This window comes from Lissotriton helveticus, chromosome 11 (assembly GCF_964261635.1).
Source record: "Lissotriton helveticus chromosome 11, aLisHel1.1, whole genome shotgun sequence".
Classification (NCBI taxonomy): Eukaryota; Metazoa; Chordata; class Amphibia; order Caudata; family Salamandridae; genus Lissotriton; species Lissotriton helveticus.
Genome location: NC_136072.1, coordinates 753,858,249 through 753,873,901, shown reverse-complemented (window position 1 = coordinate 753,873,901; position 15,653 = coordinate 753,858,249).

Below are 15,653 nucleotides of genomic sequence, written 5' to 3'. Positions count from 1 at the left end.
TGCCCTCCGTGGGCCAGCTGTGTTGCCCGCAGCTGCAGGGATGCTGGGATGACGATGCGGGCCCTCTGTGGAGCAGGTCACCTTGTGTGAGACTCAGCTCGTTCCTCACCCTCCACATGCGCATCAGGCTCTCTTTTTCGGGGCTTGACCACGCATTGGCTGACTGCAGGAACTGCCGTCATAGCCCTCCCTGGATGGTATCCCAGCCTTTATTCATGACTGGGTCTTCTCCGGCTACGGTGGACATTTCTTTAAGCATCAGTGCTCGGGGACACGTTAAAGAAATAAAAACCTTCTAAGGAGTTCACTGATACACCTGGTCCTTTAAACCAACAAAGAAGAGATTGGCACGGAAGCTGTAATATAAAAACAATGCATTTATTAACCTCACATGAGGGAGACTGCATCACACAGTACCCTCAGGCGACTGTATGAGACAGTCTAAGGAGTACAGAGAACAGGGGCCTTATATATGCATCTGTTACATAGTCAGCATAAAACTAAGGGGAGGTCCTGGCACATACAAGCATGCTTATTGACTAATATGGGTATACAGAATTTGCTTGCTCAACAAAGTGGGAGGGGAGACTAAACTGCTTACATCAGTAAGAATAGCCTGACAGTTCTATACTAGGAGCAGGTGCATTCTACCAGCTAGGCCTTTCTGAGCATGTGCAAGGCTCTGGAAGAGGGAGAAAGCACATGGCGAGCACATGGCTAACTAAAATGGCTGCCAAGAACAAAATGGCTTTCAGCTCATGCTAACAGCGAGTCCTGCAATCTTTAACAACATCAGGGCTGCCAGCATGTCCAGGTGGGCTTCAGTGTCCTCACATTTCTGCTCCTCTCTCTCCCCTGGTCGTGTGTGGGTGTCCTGACAGGAAATCAGCTGGGTTCTTGGTGCCGGGCGGGTAATCACATCCATGTCATAGTGTTGGGGCCTGATGGTCCACCTCACGATGCGTGGTGGGGGATGGGGCGCCGATCCTCTGAATAGCAGCATTAGAGGTTGGTGATCCGTGATGACGGTGAATGGGTGTCCGCATATGTATAGGTGAAAGTGTCTGCAGCCCCATCAGATTGCTAGGGCTTCCCTTTCAATTTGCGAGTACTGTTTCTCCGTTGTTGAGAGCGCTTTGCTGACATACACTAAGGCAGCCCATCTCCCGGGCTCTTGCTCTTGTTTGAGGACTGCTCCTAGATCAACGGGACTGGTGTCTATTAGTATTTCGGTTTTCTTCACGGTGGCGAAATACACCAGTGTGGTGTGGTCGAGTAGAGCTTTCTTGACCGCTTAGAATGCCGTCTCTTCGGCTGGACCCCATTTCCACATGGCGTTGGCACGGGTGAGTTTTCGGAGACATTCTGCAAGTGTGGCTAGGTCTGGAATGAACCGGCCGCAGTACGTAGTCATTCCCATTCCCTTTCTACAGTGAGCGGTGCAGATGCGGTCTTGATAGCTTGGGACTTCCGTGGGTCAACCTGTATGCCTTCTTGAGTGAATGTGTATCCGAAGAACTCAATTGTCTGTTGGAACAGCAGGCAATTCTCCTTGTGTAGGGTTACTCCGTGCTCTGATAGTAGCTTCAATGTAGCTCCCTTGTGTTGGTAGTGTTCTTCCACTGTTTTCAAGTGGTTGAGGATATCATCACTCACGTTTAAGACACCAGGGAGTCCGACCAGGATTTCTTTGACAGCGTTTTGGAAGATCTCCGCAGCCGATGATATGCCGAAGTTTAGCCTCTTATATCTCCGGAGGCCTAGGTGGGTACTGAACGTGGGTATGTACCGGCTTACTTTGGCAAGTGCTAGTTGGTGATAGCCGCCGTGCAGATCCAGCTTCGAGAACCACCTGGAACCATTTAGATCGGCCACGATGTCATCCATAGTCAGCGCTATGTGACGTTTGCGTCAAATGGCCTTGTTTGGGAGGCACATGTCTATGCAAAGTCTGATCATCCCTAGTTGACGGGGCTTCTCTGCAATTACCATGGGTGACACCCATGGCGTGGGTCCTGATACTTTCTCTATGACTTTCTCTATGACCCCCTGTGGTTCCTCCTCTACCAGCGGTCGGGGTGGAAGGGGATCCTCCTGTGCCTTAGGGCTGTTGGTGGCACAGTGGTGTCTATGTGTAGCTTGATGGAAGCTCTCTTTATATTGCCTAACCCTTTAAATAAGTCCTTGAATTGGCTCAGCAACTCTTCCGTCTGGTCCATCTGTACTCTCCGGGCAAACGTTACTAGGCCCAGATCCTCAGCTCTGTGGCTGCTGTGCAGCGTGTCCACCTCCTGTTTAATTACGTGGATGTCGATGGTGATTTCAATGCTTCCCGATTGTTCTGCCACAGTCATTTTACTTTTGAGCAGCAGTGGTGAGTCGCTGCCATATGTGAAGATTTTGGGCTTTGACGGTCTGAGTTCCGGTTTGGGTTTCAGCTTGTTGTACTGCTGGACCCCATTACAGTCACTGATGCGCCAGTGTCAATCACCGCATTGACGTCAGACCCTGCGATCTGGATCGTGCAGCGAGGTTGGGGTCGCCTCCTACTCTTCAGGGCTTGGGTGAGTATGACTAGATGTGTCTCCCCTTTGTCTTCCGATGTGGACTTGTCCCCTTGGTAGGCTGTCTGTTCTCTTTTCTTACTCCCGGGTTGTGACGTTAGCAAGACTTTCGACAGCTGGCGGACCATCCTTCTCATTGGTTTGTGCCGATTCCCTTCGTTGCGCTGCGTCTTTCTCCTGCACACTGATGCAAAGTGGTTCGCGATGCCACAGTTGGTGCAGGTCTTTCCTTGTGCTGGACACAACTGTGAGGGATGTTCCTCATTCCCACAGTACCCACAGCAATTCCCTGGGGCCTGCGGCTGACGATCTCACGGCCTGTGGGTCTTGTCTCTTGTCTTAACTGCATCTGTTCTTAATTACTTGACCGTGACACTCTTCTCAATGCCATGTCCATCTCTTCTGCACGCGCAGCCGACAGGTCATGGGACCATGCTAGCACCAGGATATCATTCATCAGTATGTTTGGCTGCCTCAGTATAAGGCCACGTAGGACCTTGCTGCGTATCCCGAGGATCAGCTGGGCTCTGATTTCTTCCATAGGCCGGTCACCCACGAGGTGAGTGGCGGCTAGCTCTCTGAGCTGTGCGTGAAAAGCGTCTACTGACTTGCCCTCTCGTTGCTTGGCTTGCCTCAGCTTGAAGTGTTCAAAGTCTGGGTCCATTTGGGGATCGAAGTGGGCATTAAGGGCTGTGACTTCTGCAGCGTAATCATCGGGAGGGCCTGTATCAGGTAAATGCTTGAACAGAAGGTAAATCTCTTCCCCTGCATAATGGAGTAGAAGCAAGGATTTTACTGCCCCATCCTTTTCCCGAGTGGCGATGAAGTAATTCTTCAGGCAGCCAAGCCATGTTTGCAATCACGGTGCGGCCATGGAAGGGTCTTCCGACTATTCCGTCCATCACCACCCCCCTTTTGTACCGCTTTGTTCACCATAAGTGTGGCAGGGTATGCTCAGACGTGAATCCCTTGCTAACATTGCCACTGGATTCAAGCAAGCCGGGCTGAAGACGGCTGTAATGCCACAAACCGGTCCTCGGAAGCTTGTTTCCGGTCCAGCGAAGGCATGGCTTGGCAGTTCGGGCTGGACTGTTCCCATGAGGCACAGGGTCAGACTGATTTGCATATAGCCATGTCTGAACTGGGGTGGTAGAGTGGGCTAAAGAACGGTGATGGATTAAACCCAGATCTTTTGACTGGGTGTGAGTGTTCGATTGGTTCAGATGCTCCGTCCATCACCACCCCCCTTTTGTACTGCTTTGTTCGCCATAAGTGTGGCAGGGTATGCTCAGACGTGAGTCCCTTGCTCACTTTGCCACTGGATTCAAGCAAGTCGGGCTGAAGACGGCTGTAATGCCAGAAACCGGTCCTCGGAAGCTTGTTTCCGGTCCAAGGAAGGCATGGCTTGGCAGTTCGGGCTGGATTGTTCCCATGAGGCACAGGATCAGACTGATTTGCATATAGCCATGTCTGAACTGGGGTGGCAGAGTGGGCTAAAGAACGGTGATGGATTAAACCCAGATCTTTTGACTGGGTGTGAGTGTTTGATTGGTTCAGATGCTCCGTCCATCACCCCCCCCTTTTGTACCGCTTTGTTCGCCATAAGTGTGGCAGGGTATGCTCAGACGTGAGTCCCTTGCTCACTTTGCCACTGGATTCAAGCAAGCCGGGCTGAAGATGGCTGTAATGCCAGAAACCGGTCCTCGGAAGCTTGTTTCCGGTTCAGGGAAGGCATGGCTTGGCAGTTCGGGCTGGACTGTTCCCATGAGGCACAGGGTCAGACTGATTTGCATATAGCCATGTCTGAACTGGGGTGGCAGAGTGGGCTAAAGAACGGTGATGGATTAAACCCAGATCTTTTGACTGGGTGTGAGTGTTTGACTGGTTCAGATGCTCCGTCCATCACCACCCCCCTTTTGTACCGACTCACTGAAGGGAGGCAGGACGTCAGAAGGGGGGTGATATGGGGCTGTTGGCACAGGGGCTTGGGCGGCATCATCCTGATCCCCCATGGTGTTAGACGTGGGCGCCGGCGTGCGGCCTAGCAAGGAGGCTTACTGCTGGCAGACTGCCTATGGGCACGGGAGATGGCGCAACAGCACTAGGTGCCGTGTAGGCCCACGTGCGCACAGGTATGTGGTACTCACTCGGCTGGTATGGGTTACCAGGATGTTCCTGTGGTTCTCCTTGGGGAATGCACAACTCACCCTTTTCACACGTGGCGTCAGTGGCCCACCGGGCGGATGCGGTGGCCACGAGCAGTTGAAGAGACTGCAGATGCCTCCAGGAGACAGCTTCCTCTGGGGTTGGGGCCAAAGCAGGGAGCATGTGTGGTGGGCCTGCTGAGTTCTGTAGGAGCCTCGTGGTCACAGCATGGTGATGCTGCCAGCTTCACAACTTCAACAGGGCAGGAGCAGGCATATGTTCTCCGCCATTGATGCCAGTGTTCCGAAGTGGGGGGCTGCCCTCCCGCGGTGAATCACGCTAGTTAGGCCTCGCAGCGCGCAGCAGAAAGACGTGGACACACAGCATATTATTACTCGCGGCCTGCTGCTGCAGCTCTGCCTCCTTTATTATATATGCGTGCTCATGCCAGCCGGCGTGAGTGCAGGGGTGGGGATCACTGAAAGTGCACCAGCGGGAAGCTGGTGCGCCAACTGTTACATCAACCATGAAATACTTAACTGTAGTAGTGATTTCTGCCAGACTTGCACTTCTACATACCCAAGGCCTTGACACGTCAGCAAGCAGCACTTGTCTCTGGGACTGGGAAATGTTTGGATGAGTTTTAAATGGCATGAGGTATAGGTTGCACCTGTTATATTATATGTGCTATATTCTGCTTCTGAGTGTTCTGTTTTGTTACGTTAAGTTATGTCATGTTATCCGGTATGATGTTGTTTTACAGAGCGCCGAACTTCCACCAAGGACTTTCTGGCACTTATAAGACATGGTTAGTGAAGTGGTCCTGATGCTAATGGTATTATGCAAACCAACAAACTGTGCCCCCTCACTCAATCACTTAAGTTTTTAGGGACCAAATAAACATGGACGTTAAATTTGGTCCGGTATCTTTATTTATACCTTTTTCTTTAAATGATTATTTCGAAAACAATTTTGTATGGCAGATAGAGAATACAACACACACAATTATTGACAATTAACACTAACCTACATTAACACAATACCACTAACAAACTCTGTGAAAAAAAGATTTCAAGTGTAACATCCCACAAATAATACAGTGCTGAACCATAAACATAACAATTAGACAATTTTATACAGACAAATCAAAAATACGTGGAAAGAGCCAATTCAATACAAGAGCAAAAAAGCGTAAGGCAGATATGTCTCTTTTTGATCCTTGATCTGTGCTGTCCTATTCGGAGATTCACCTGCTGATTTGTCTTCCCTATATATAACCTAGGGCAGGGGCAGATCAGAGCGTAAATAACATTTTTGGTTTTACAATTTGAAAACCCCAGATGTTTCCATTTGGTTCCTTGGTGTTCGATCTCACTACCCTCAATGGTGCTACTGCACGAGACACAATTCCCGCACCTATGGTGTCCCTCTATCGGTTTCATGTCCCATAGAGCTCGGAGATCATGTTTAGGTGGGGGCTTAGGGAGATCTGCTCGCACAATGTGTTGGCCCAAACTACGGTTCTTTCTGTATGCAAAAATCGGGCGTTGGAAGGGGCATTCTAGGTCCTCCAACAGGTGCCAGTTCTTGAGGACTGCCTGCCTCAACTTGTGGGTATCCGGCCCAAAGGTGGTCACGCATAACAACCTGTCCAATTCCTTTTTCTCATTAGTTTGTAATAGGGTTTCACGTGGAGTACAGCGTGCCCTCTTATATGAATTCCTAAGGAGCTTCCTTGGGTAGCCTCTATGGATCATTTCGTTACAAAATGTCTGTGCATGTTGATCATAATCGCCAAGCTCCGAGCAATTCCTTCGGATGCGTAACATTTGCCCATAGGGCAAATTGGCCTTAAGACTTCTTGGGTGGTAGCTTTTGTGGTGGAGGATAGTATTCTTATCAGTCGGTTTTTTAAACAGTGATGTTTTGAGTTTACCCTCCTCACAGGTTACCTCAACGTCCAAAAACGTCATTTTTGTGGTGCTTGTTTCAATGGAGAATTTAATATCCGGGTGTCTGTTGTTGATCCATTCATGGAACTCTAAAAGTTCGATCTGGCTCCCCTGCCACAGGAGCCAGATATCATCAATGTATCTCCACCATTGAAGGATATTCTCCTTGTAAGGGTTGTTATTGTCTACGAACAGAGTCTCATATTGTGCCATTTAGAGCACTGCCATTTCTGGGGCATAAGGACACCCCATGGCAGTGCCCTTGATTTGCATATAAAACTGGCCATTAAATGTGAAGAAATTCTTCTGTAGAGCAATAGCTGCAAGTTTAAGGATAAATGCTGTAGGCACCCTGTGGGGCCTTTCCCTTTTGTCTAAGACTAATTCGATGACCTCAAGCGCCTCTTCCTGAGGGATTTGAGTATACAAAGACGTAACGTCCATAGTTGCCATGATTTGTTTGGATGAATCAAACTCGATACCCTCCACCTTTGTTAAAAAATCAGTCGTGTCTCTGAGATACGATTTAACCTCCGTCAAAAAGGGCTTTAAAAAGAAATCCACATACTTGGATAGTGGCTCTAAGCAATTCAATTCAATTCAAAAGTGCTTTATTCGAGTATTACTCATAAAAGCAAACAAACAAACACATAATAAAAGTACAATTAAATTACAAAATCGAATATGACTTAAGCACAATACATGTTAAAAAGACAATTAAAATTCATTTCATCCAGTATATATAGTCCAAAAGTGCAAAGTTCATATAGTAAAAAACAGATTAAAACCAGATAAGACACCTCGCATGGGGAACAGAGAGTAGATAATCTAGCAATCTCTGTTCAACTAAGCAGAGAGTAGTTACCCTACTAGCAATCTCTGCCTAATTACCCACGCCCACCCCAGAAACTTTGCAGTCGCTATTGTAATCCAATTTAAGGAGGTAGTTTTTACTATGCGTAGAGCTACCATGCTACTTTTAGTACCCAGATTTCTACACATGGGAGCCAGCCAAACACGTCTGGGAACAGAATATGCATAACAAGAAAACAAAAAGTGACCCAACGTTTCATTTCCTTCCCCACAAATTGGGCATATAGCTGGGCCTCCATCTCTCCATTTTGCAGTTAAATTACGTAGAGGTAGAGAGCCAGCCCTCATTTGAAAAAACAGTTTCCTGTCCATGGGTTTCGTTATTAAATCCCAATATATTTCGTACATGGGAAAAAGCTTTGCTTCAAGGAGAGTAGCCGTCATAGACCCATGGTTGTTACTGAGAAGACTCCTGTTTTCTACCTGTTCCCAGAAAAGATTTTTTATAAATGTCTTGGATGGGAAGGACGACCCAGTTGGGTCGGACCACAATTCAATTAACCCTAGTTCACATAATGCTGATTTTAAAGATCTAAACCATCTGATTTTATGAAATCGGTCTGCTTTGATGACATCAGCAAACCCTGCTGCATATTGTGACAACTCAGGGGTGGTCCAGATTCTACGCCAATATAATATCGGACGAAGTTTGCACATTACCGATATTTCTTTCCGGCCAAGATCATATCTAAGAGGCAAAAGGGGGCTGCTCTGTGGGGTGCCTGTTAATTTCCGAAGGAAGTTATTTTCTGATACCTGTAACTCCTGAAGGTTTTCTTGCCCCCACATCTCTGCCCCATACAAAGCTGACCCTATGGCCTTTGCCTCATATATGATCAAAGGAGGTTTGATTGGTTTGGTCATAGATTTAAAATGCTCCTTAATGATGGTACCAGCCAATTGTTTATGTCTTAGAACTGCAATGTTTAAATGTTGGTTCCATCTGTTGTCGTTTGAAATATGAATCCCCAGGTAGGTAACAGAATTTACTACTTCGAGGCAACGCCCACTCATGGTTATTTTGGATTTAAAATTTCTGCAAGGATTAAAAACCATGAGTTTTGTTTTAGCTGCGTTTACCTCCAAGCCATGGTCGCCACAAAATTTATCAAAAATTACCAATGCCTTTTGCAGACCGCTGGGGGATTTCGATAAAATTAAGGTGTCGTCTGCAAACATTAAAATAGGAACTTTTGCACCTGCAAGGGAGGGAGCATCCACAGACTGGGATTGCATGCGGGCAACAATTCCATTGATGAAAAGTGTGATGAGAGTTGGTGCCATTGAACAGCCCTGGCGAACTCCTCGGTCGACTGGAAAGTCAATGGTATCGTTACCGGAGCCACCCCATTGGATTTTAGCGTAAGTGCCCTCATGGAGTCTCATGATCAAGGTTAGAATAGTCATTGGGACCCCTAGAGCTGCAAGCACCTCCCACAATTTTGCCCTTGGCACCAGGTCGAATGCGGCCCGTAGGTCAACGAACGCTGCGTACAGACTGCAACCCCCCAAGACCACGGTCCTCCATTGTATCAATTGAAAACGGAAGACCTGGTCCACAGTGCTAGTTGCTCTGCGAAACCCAGCCTGGAAAGGAGATAAAACATTCTGTTCCTCAGCCCAATCTAACAAGTTGTTAATAATTACACGCACAACAACTTTTTGAACCGTGTCAATTAAGCTAATTGGGCGGTAATTGCAAGGTTGGGCACGGTCTCCCTTTTTATATACTGGGATAATAACAGCACCACGCCATGATACCGGGATTTCAGCGCCCCTGGCAATGTGGTTTAGTAAAAGGCAGATGTATTTACTCCACCTAGCGGTGTCATTTAAAAAGACATCCGCAGGGACTCCGTCAATACCCGGGGCTCGGCCAGTGTGAACAGATTTCAGGGCAGTCAGGACTTCACTCTGCACAAAAATGTCATCATCTGCATACAGGTAAGTTAAACTTAAGCTGTTGACAGATTGGTCCCTGGAGGAGTACTGCTCACTGAAAAATTTAACCCATGCATCATGGGAGACGTAGTTATTGGGAGCTTCTGGAGACCTATCATGACCCCATTTGACAATATGCCAAAATAGTCTAGAATGTTTACGGTCACTTGCACACTTCAACTTCTGCCAGTGATCTTCGTCCCATTCTCTTTTTGCCCTTACAATACAATTTTTGTAGTGCTTCCTAGCAGTCCCGCTGCGCCGTTGTTGCCACCGGAGCCCAGGAGTCACAGGAACCAGCTGGGCGAGTGAGCGAGAGACAGGGCTGCGAGCGAAGGAACCGGGACTTGCTTTCCCAGGAGTCCCGGCAATCCTCCGGCCTGTCACCTGGCCCGCTCTCCCTGACTGCCCCGCCCAGCTCACCTATTTAAAAATCCCCGCCCTCCATTGCCATTGGGGTCGTTTGCTGCACTTTGTTTCCTGTTGCCGTTTGGGAGGACAAGTTACAACTGCCGTTGTTGCCACCGGAGCCCAGGAGTCACAGGAACCAGCTGGGCGAGTGAGCGAGAGACAGGGCTGCGAGCGAAGGAACCGGGACTTGCTTTCCCAGGAGTCCCGGCAATCCTCCGGCCTGTCACCTGGCCCGCTCTCCCTGACCGGGCGGTCAGGGAGAGCGGGCCAGGTGACAGCTCATTCCAGTCTTACGCCCATTTAATCCAGCGAATCACGCTGCGCGGGAGCGCGCGGGAGGGCCCGGGGCGAAGCCCGGGCAAAGGGCGGGCCCTCTGAGGCCCTCGTAGGCCAGAGTAGGCCGGGCTGGGCCCATTCTCTAAAATTTACTCCGTGAGTTCCTGTTACAGGTTAGTTAATGGCTACCCTATCTGATGAGGGGACACCTGGGAAGAAGGGTAAACTTCGCAATGGGTCATTAGACAATTATTTCCCCAAGGTACTGTCCGAGGGTGAGAAGGAACTGACCATGGCCGAACGCAGGGCTGAGCGGCGTCGTTCAATCGAAAGTTTGAAAAACAGATCCTTTATTGACTCTGTGCCTGTTTCTTTGTCCACCGAGGGGGACTTAATTGACCTTGGGAGGGAAACCGTTAGCCAAGAAGGCTTCCCACTTCTACTGCGTGACTGCACCTCTTCCCCTGGTATGTCCCTCGACCCTATTGTGATTGACCCTCCCTCCCAGATTCCATGCCACACTGCTGTTCCCCCGAAGCCTAGGACAATGAAATCTAAACAACTAGTGGTAGCCCAGATACACGGTCCACCACCAAATAAAAAAAGAAGGAAATCAAGGGTGGGACAAGGCAAAGTTAAAATTTCCCATTTAGACTTTGGCAAAGGCCCTAAATTACCCTCATCACATGTAAGGGCTACTATGGTGGTTGCAACTACAGTAACACCTGAGGCATCATCACCGGTGGTTGCTCCGTTTGTTGAGGTCCCTAATATAGTGGCCTTAGATATCAGTCAGGGGCCTTTATCTACAAACATACCGACCTCTTCTCCATCTGTAGGGGAATTCGAACTTTTACTGAGGTCTCTGCTGCTACCCGTGACTGAGAGTCTTAAGAAAGTCGAAAATAGATTGACCCTAATAGAGGCTGCCATAAATAGTATGGCTACGTTGACCAAGGCCCAGGGGAGTGGGGGGATACAACCTAAATCTTGCACTGGGGTTTTGTCTAACCAGATTGTAAAATCCCCAGTTGCTACCCCCTCTGCTCCACTCCAGCCGTCTAAACAGTCGTCTCAGCATCAGGGTAAGGTCGTGCCTGTTATTCATAAACAAAACCCCACAAAGAACCCGAATATCTCTGTATCCGGGACAGAAGGTGGGCCTCAAAGGCCAGCGACAAAAGCTCCTACAGTTAACAGAAGTGAGAGACAGGGGGAAGGGGGTTGCACTAGAGGCCCCTTAACTAGGGTACCACATGTGGAGATTCCACCTCAGGCGGTGCCCTATGTAGTAGTTATGACCGGGGTTCCCCCACTAGCAGAAAATAAGAAGGAAGGTTACGCCCAATTGAAAAATAAAATAATTCATTGGTTGAGGACATTCAGGCCCATAGCCCCAAATGTGGATGGTGATATTGTACATGTCAGACGGATCCCTTGGTTGGGCAACATAAGGAAAGGCATTGAAGGGGATTTAGTGGTGGTCAATTTTAGAGATCCTCGGGCAGTAGACTACATTTTAAACTGGCCATACGCAGGAGGGGGAAACTCTATTACACCTAGGCCTTTAACCTATTTTTACCCGAGGCCGGTTTCTTACCCCCCCATCCATTGGGAAGAGTCTTATGTCCCGAGGCCCAATCCTCAGTTTGGTTACAACAGTACTTATCATGTAAATGGCCAGCATCAGTTTCAGCCTAATGGTCAGTTTGGTTGGTCTACGATTCCACAGAGACATCACCTAAGTCACAATAGTGCAATGGAGCATCTTAGACCCTTCACCCCCTTAGATACTTTCAATAGGTTCTCGCAGCTTACTGGCATGGAGGACTGCGATTGATGTTTACAGCCTAAGGTGGAGGGATGTGGTCGGCAAGGAGTGGTTCCCCAGCAAGGAGGAAGTATTTGTGACAATTTCCAGGAGGTAACCACAGACGACTCTAATATCATTCACTCGAATATGGCTCTTCTTGCTGCCCCGGGTATGTCTATCACTGTTGACTGTTCTGTACCTCTCAGGCAATCTAGTTGTGTGAGTAATAGTCACCAATCTAGTTGTGTGGGAAAAATTTGCACGAATAGTATGGATTTGGGGGGGGTGACCATGGGTGGGCCCTCTTCAGTGCACAAGGGTCCTCGGGTAATAAATCTGATTTCCTGGAATGTAGCTGGGCTAAAAAGGAAGTTAGACATCCCTGAATGGCATGCATTCATTGAGAAGTTCGATGTCTGCCTGTTTCAGGAAACTTGGTGTCTGTTACCAATTGATAAATCTGGCTATACTACTTTCTTTTCCCCAGCGATAAGCAGAGGGAAGGGTAGACCAGCAGGAGGTCTTTTAGTCTGGTTAAGAATTGATCTAGATTGGGACATGGTTCTCAATGACACTCAGTGTAATGACTTAATGCACCTTTCTTCTAGGGGTCACATCGAGGGGATTAGGCTTGAACTTTTTAATGTGTATGCTAGAGGGGCTGCGGGGGATAATACTTCAGCAACCATAATGAGCCTAGATTCTGCTCTAGCTAATTGTCCTCCTTCAGCCAGAATTATGGCGGGTGGTGATTTTAATTGTACGTTCGAACCCCTTCTTGGTGATGATCCCCTAGGCACTGAGGAGGACGACTCCAGGTGGTCTATCCCCCCCTTGACGGTACCCCCCATTCGGAAATGGTCTGCTAGGGCAATCCAATTGAATGCCCTTACCAGGGAGCACAAATTAAGAGCCCTCAATGGTAGGACCCGGTCTGATATATCAGGCGCAATGACTTTTAATAGGCTATCGGCCCCGTCCAGAATTGACTACATTTTAATGAGCGTTAGTATGTGGATTGACCTTATTGATATGGAGGTGGTACCCACCCTGGATAGTGACCATAACCCGCTTTGCAGCAAGTTTAATTGGGGCAATAGTAAAGAGAAAGGGGTGAGTGCGCCGTTGAAATTAACTAAAGAGATCATCCCTTACGAAAACAATCGTAGATTGAAATGGGATAAGGCTCAGTTAAATGTAGACCAACTAGGGACCATTAAATCTACCATCGAAGACCTGCACAGGGATTTGGAGGCAATGGAACGGGTGGTTGCTAGTTTTCCGAACCTTTCCTCAAGCCTCGATTCTGCTTACAAAGGCATGATAGACCAAGTGAGCCACTATTTTACTTCTAAAAGGAAAACCTCTAGACCAAACAGGACCCCCCCCATCTCCAGCAATCCATGGTATTCGGCGGACTGCAAGGGGAAGAGGAAAAGTTTGTCAGTTGCCTTGCTCTCAAGGAATCCTACTCTGGTTAGAGCGGCCAGGAGGGAGTACTTGAGAGCAATTGCACTGGCAAAGCGCGATTGGGAGGAGGAGCACTGGAGGGATATAACAGACGCTGTGAGCAGGAGGGATTCGACGTTATTTTGGGATTTAATCAATAGAGCTAGGCAGGGTAAAACCCAGCCTTTAGCAACCCATATAACCAGCCTGCAATGGTTTAATCACTTCTCAGCTCTATATGGCGGCAGTGAAGATACAACTGGCCCCTTGGTTGCTTGTGGGGAGGGAAGGGTACCTGGCGGGGAGACTGAGTGCTTATTCACGGCCTCTGAAGTAGTGGCAGCAATTAAACACTTGACCCCTAAGAAGGCAGCTGGGCCGGATGGGATCCCTGGGGACCTTCTGATCGCTGAACCCCTGGCCTGGGCCAATCTTATAGCTACCATAATGAATTTGTTAGTAATGGGACACCCCGTGCCAGATTCATGGAAGGGTGCCGAGGTGGTCACAGTCTATAAGAAGGGGGCAAGAGATGACCCTGCCAACTACAGACCGATTAGTCTGATAGACATAATCCAGAAAGTGGTTGGCAGGGTCATTATCTCCAGGGTAGGCGACTGGACGGAGGAGGAATGTATTCTCTCTCATCTGCAGGCCGGATTTCGCCAGAGGGTGGGCACGATGGACCAGGTCTTTCGTCTGTTTGGGATCTATTGGAAGGCAGTTACCATCAAGAAGGGCAGCCTGTATATGGCCTTCATAGATCTCAAGACGGCCTTTGACCTGGTCCCTCGTGCTAAACTGTGGGAGACTCTGGAAAGTATGGGCTTCCCTGGCTCACTCTTGAGACTAATTGTAAGACTCCATGAGGGGACATATGCTAGGATCAGATGGGGTACACAGGGCCAACTGACAGACAGGGTACCAGTGAGGAGTGGAGTCCGTCAAGGGTGTGTCATGGCCCCGACTCTCTTCTCCTTGTTTGTGAATGGAGTGGTGGACCATCTGAGAGGAGAAGAGACGGATGCCCCAACCCTGGCGGGGGAAAAGATTCAGACTATGCTCTTCGCTGATGACACCTTACTGATAGCTAAATCCCCGATAGGCCTGCAAAAACTTTTGCAGCGATTCACCTCATTTTGTACAGATAGAGGCCTAACCATCAACACCACCAAAACCAAACTGATGGCCTTCTCGCCCTCCAAAAATTTTAAAAATAATTTTCTGCTTAATGGGACCCCCCTGGAGTTGGTCGAGGCATTCGACTATTTAGGGGTCCGGATAAATAGCCGAATGACCTGGAAGGATCACCTGGCTAAAATGCTATTGGGCCACAAAAGAGTGTCGGGGGTGACCTTGCGAGAGTACCGGGCATCAATTAGTAAACCAGTGTCTCCGGTAATGGCCATCTATGAGGGCCAGATACTCCCGGCTGCACTATACGGCTCCGAATTATGGGGGTTCGACAATGTTAATGAGCTAACCTTAGCAGAAAATAAGTTTTTGAGAGATGTGGTGGCCCTCCCTGTCTCCACCCCGCTGATCCCCCTGCGGTTAGACCTTGGTAGACGTGCCTTAAAGGATATAGTGAGGCTGCGCCCACTGCTCTTTTGGGTCCGCCTAAGAAGGACTAAGGAGCTGGCCAAATATGCCGAAGGTCTGGATGACCTAATTTTACTAGATACTGGGTACAAAATTGGCTGGTTGAAAAATGTGAGGCTATTAGTCTCCCAATTGGGGTTGAGAGATGTATGGGAGTCCCAAGCTCCCCCGCCCAAAATGGTGATCAAGAAACTATATTGGGATTGGGTTCAGGCCGAAGCATCACGCAGTATAACAGGGGGTTCACTTACTGAGTGTTTTCTTGAGTTCAAGTGGGCAAGGAAATTTGAACCCTTCTTTGACCTTATAACCAAGCCGCTAGACAGGGCCCTCTATTTAAAATTAAGGTACGGCACCCTCCCGGTACACGAATTTACTTCAAGATGGTCCAATCAGGACGGCCCCTCACGATCTTGTCCCGGTTGTGCGGCTCCCAAAGAGTCTGTGGCCCATCTCTTTTTTGCCTGCCCCGCGTATAAAGTGGCTCGGAAAAACTGGCTGAAACCAGTTTGTAAAGGACTGGGGATGAGGTGCCATCGGTCCGCCCTACGAGTGATTTCAACGGATCTATCATCTACCTCATTGATATGCGGGGTGGCAAAGTTTTTAAGTAGTGCCTGGCTTACT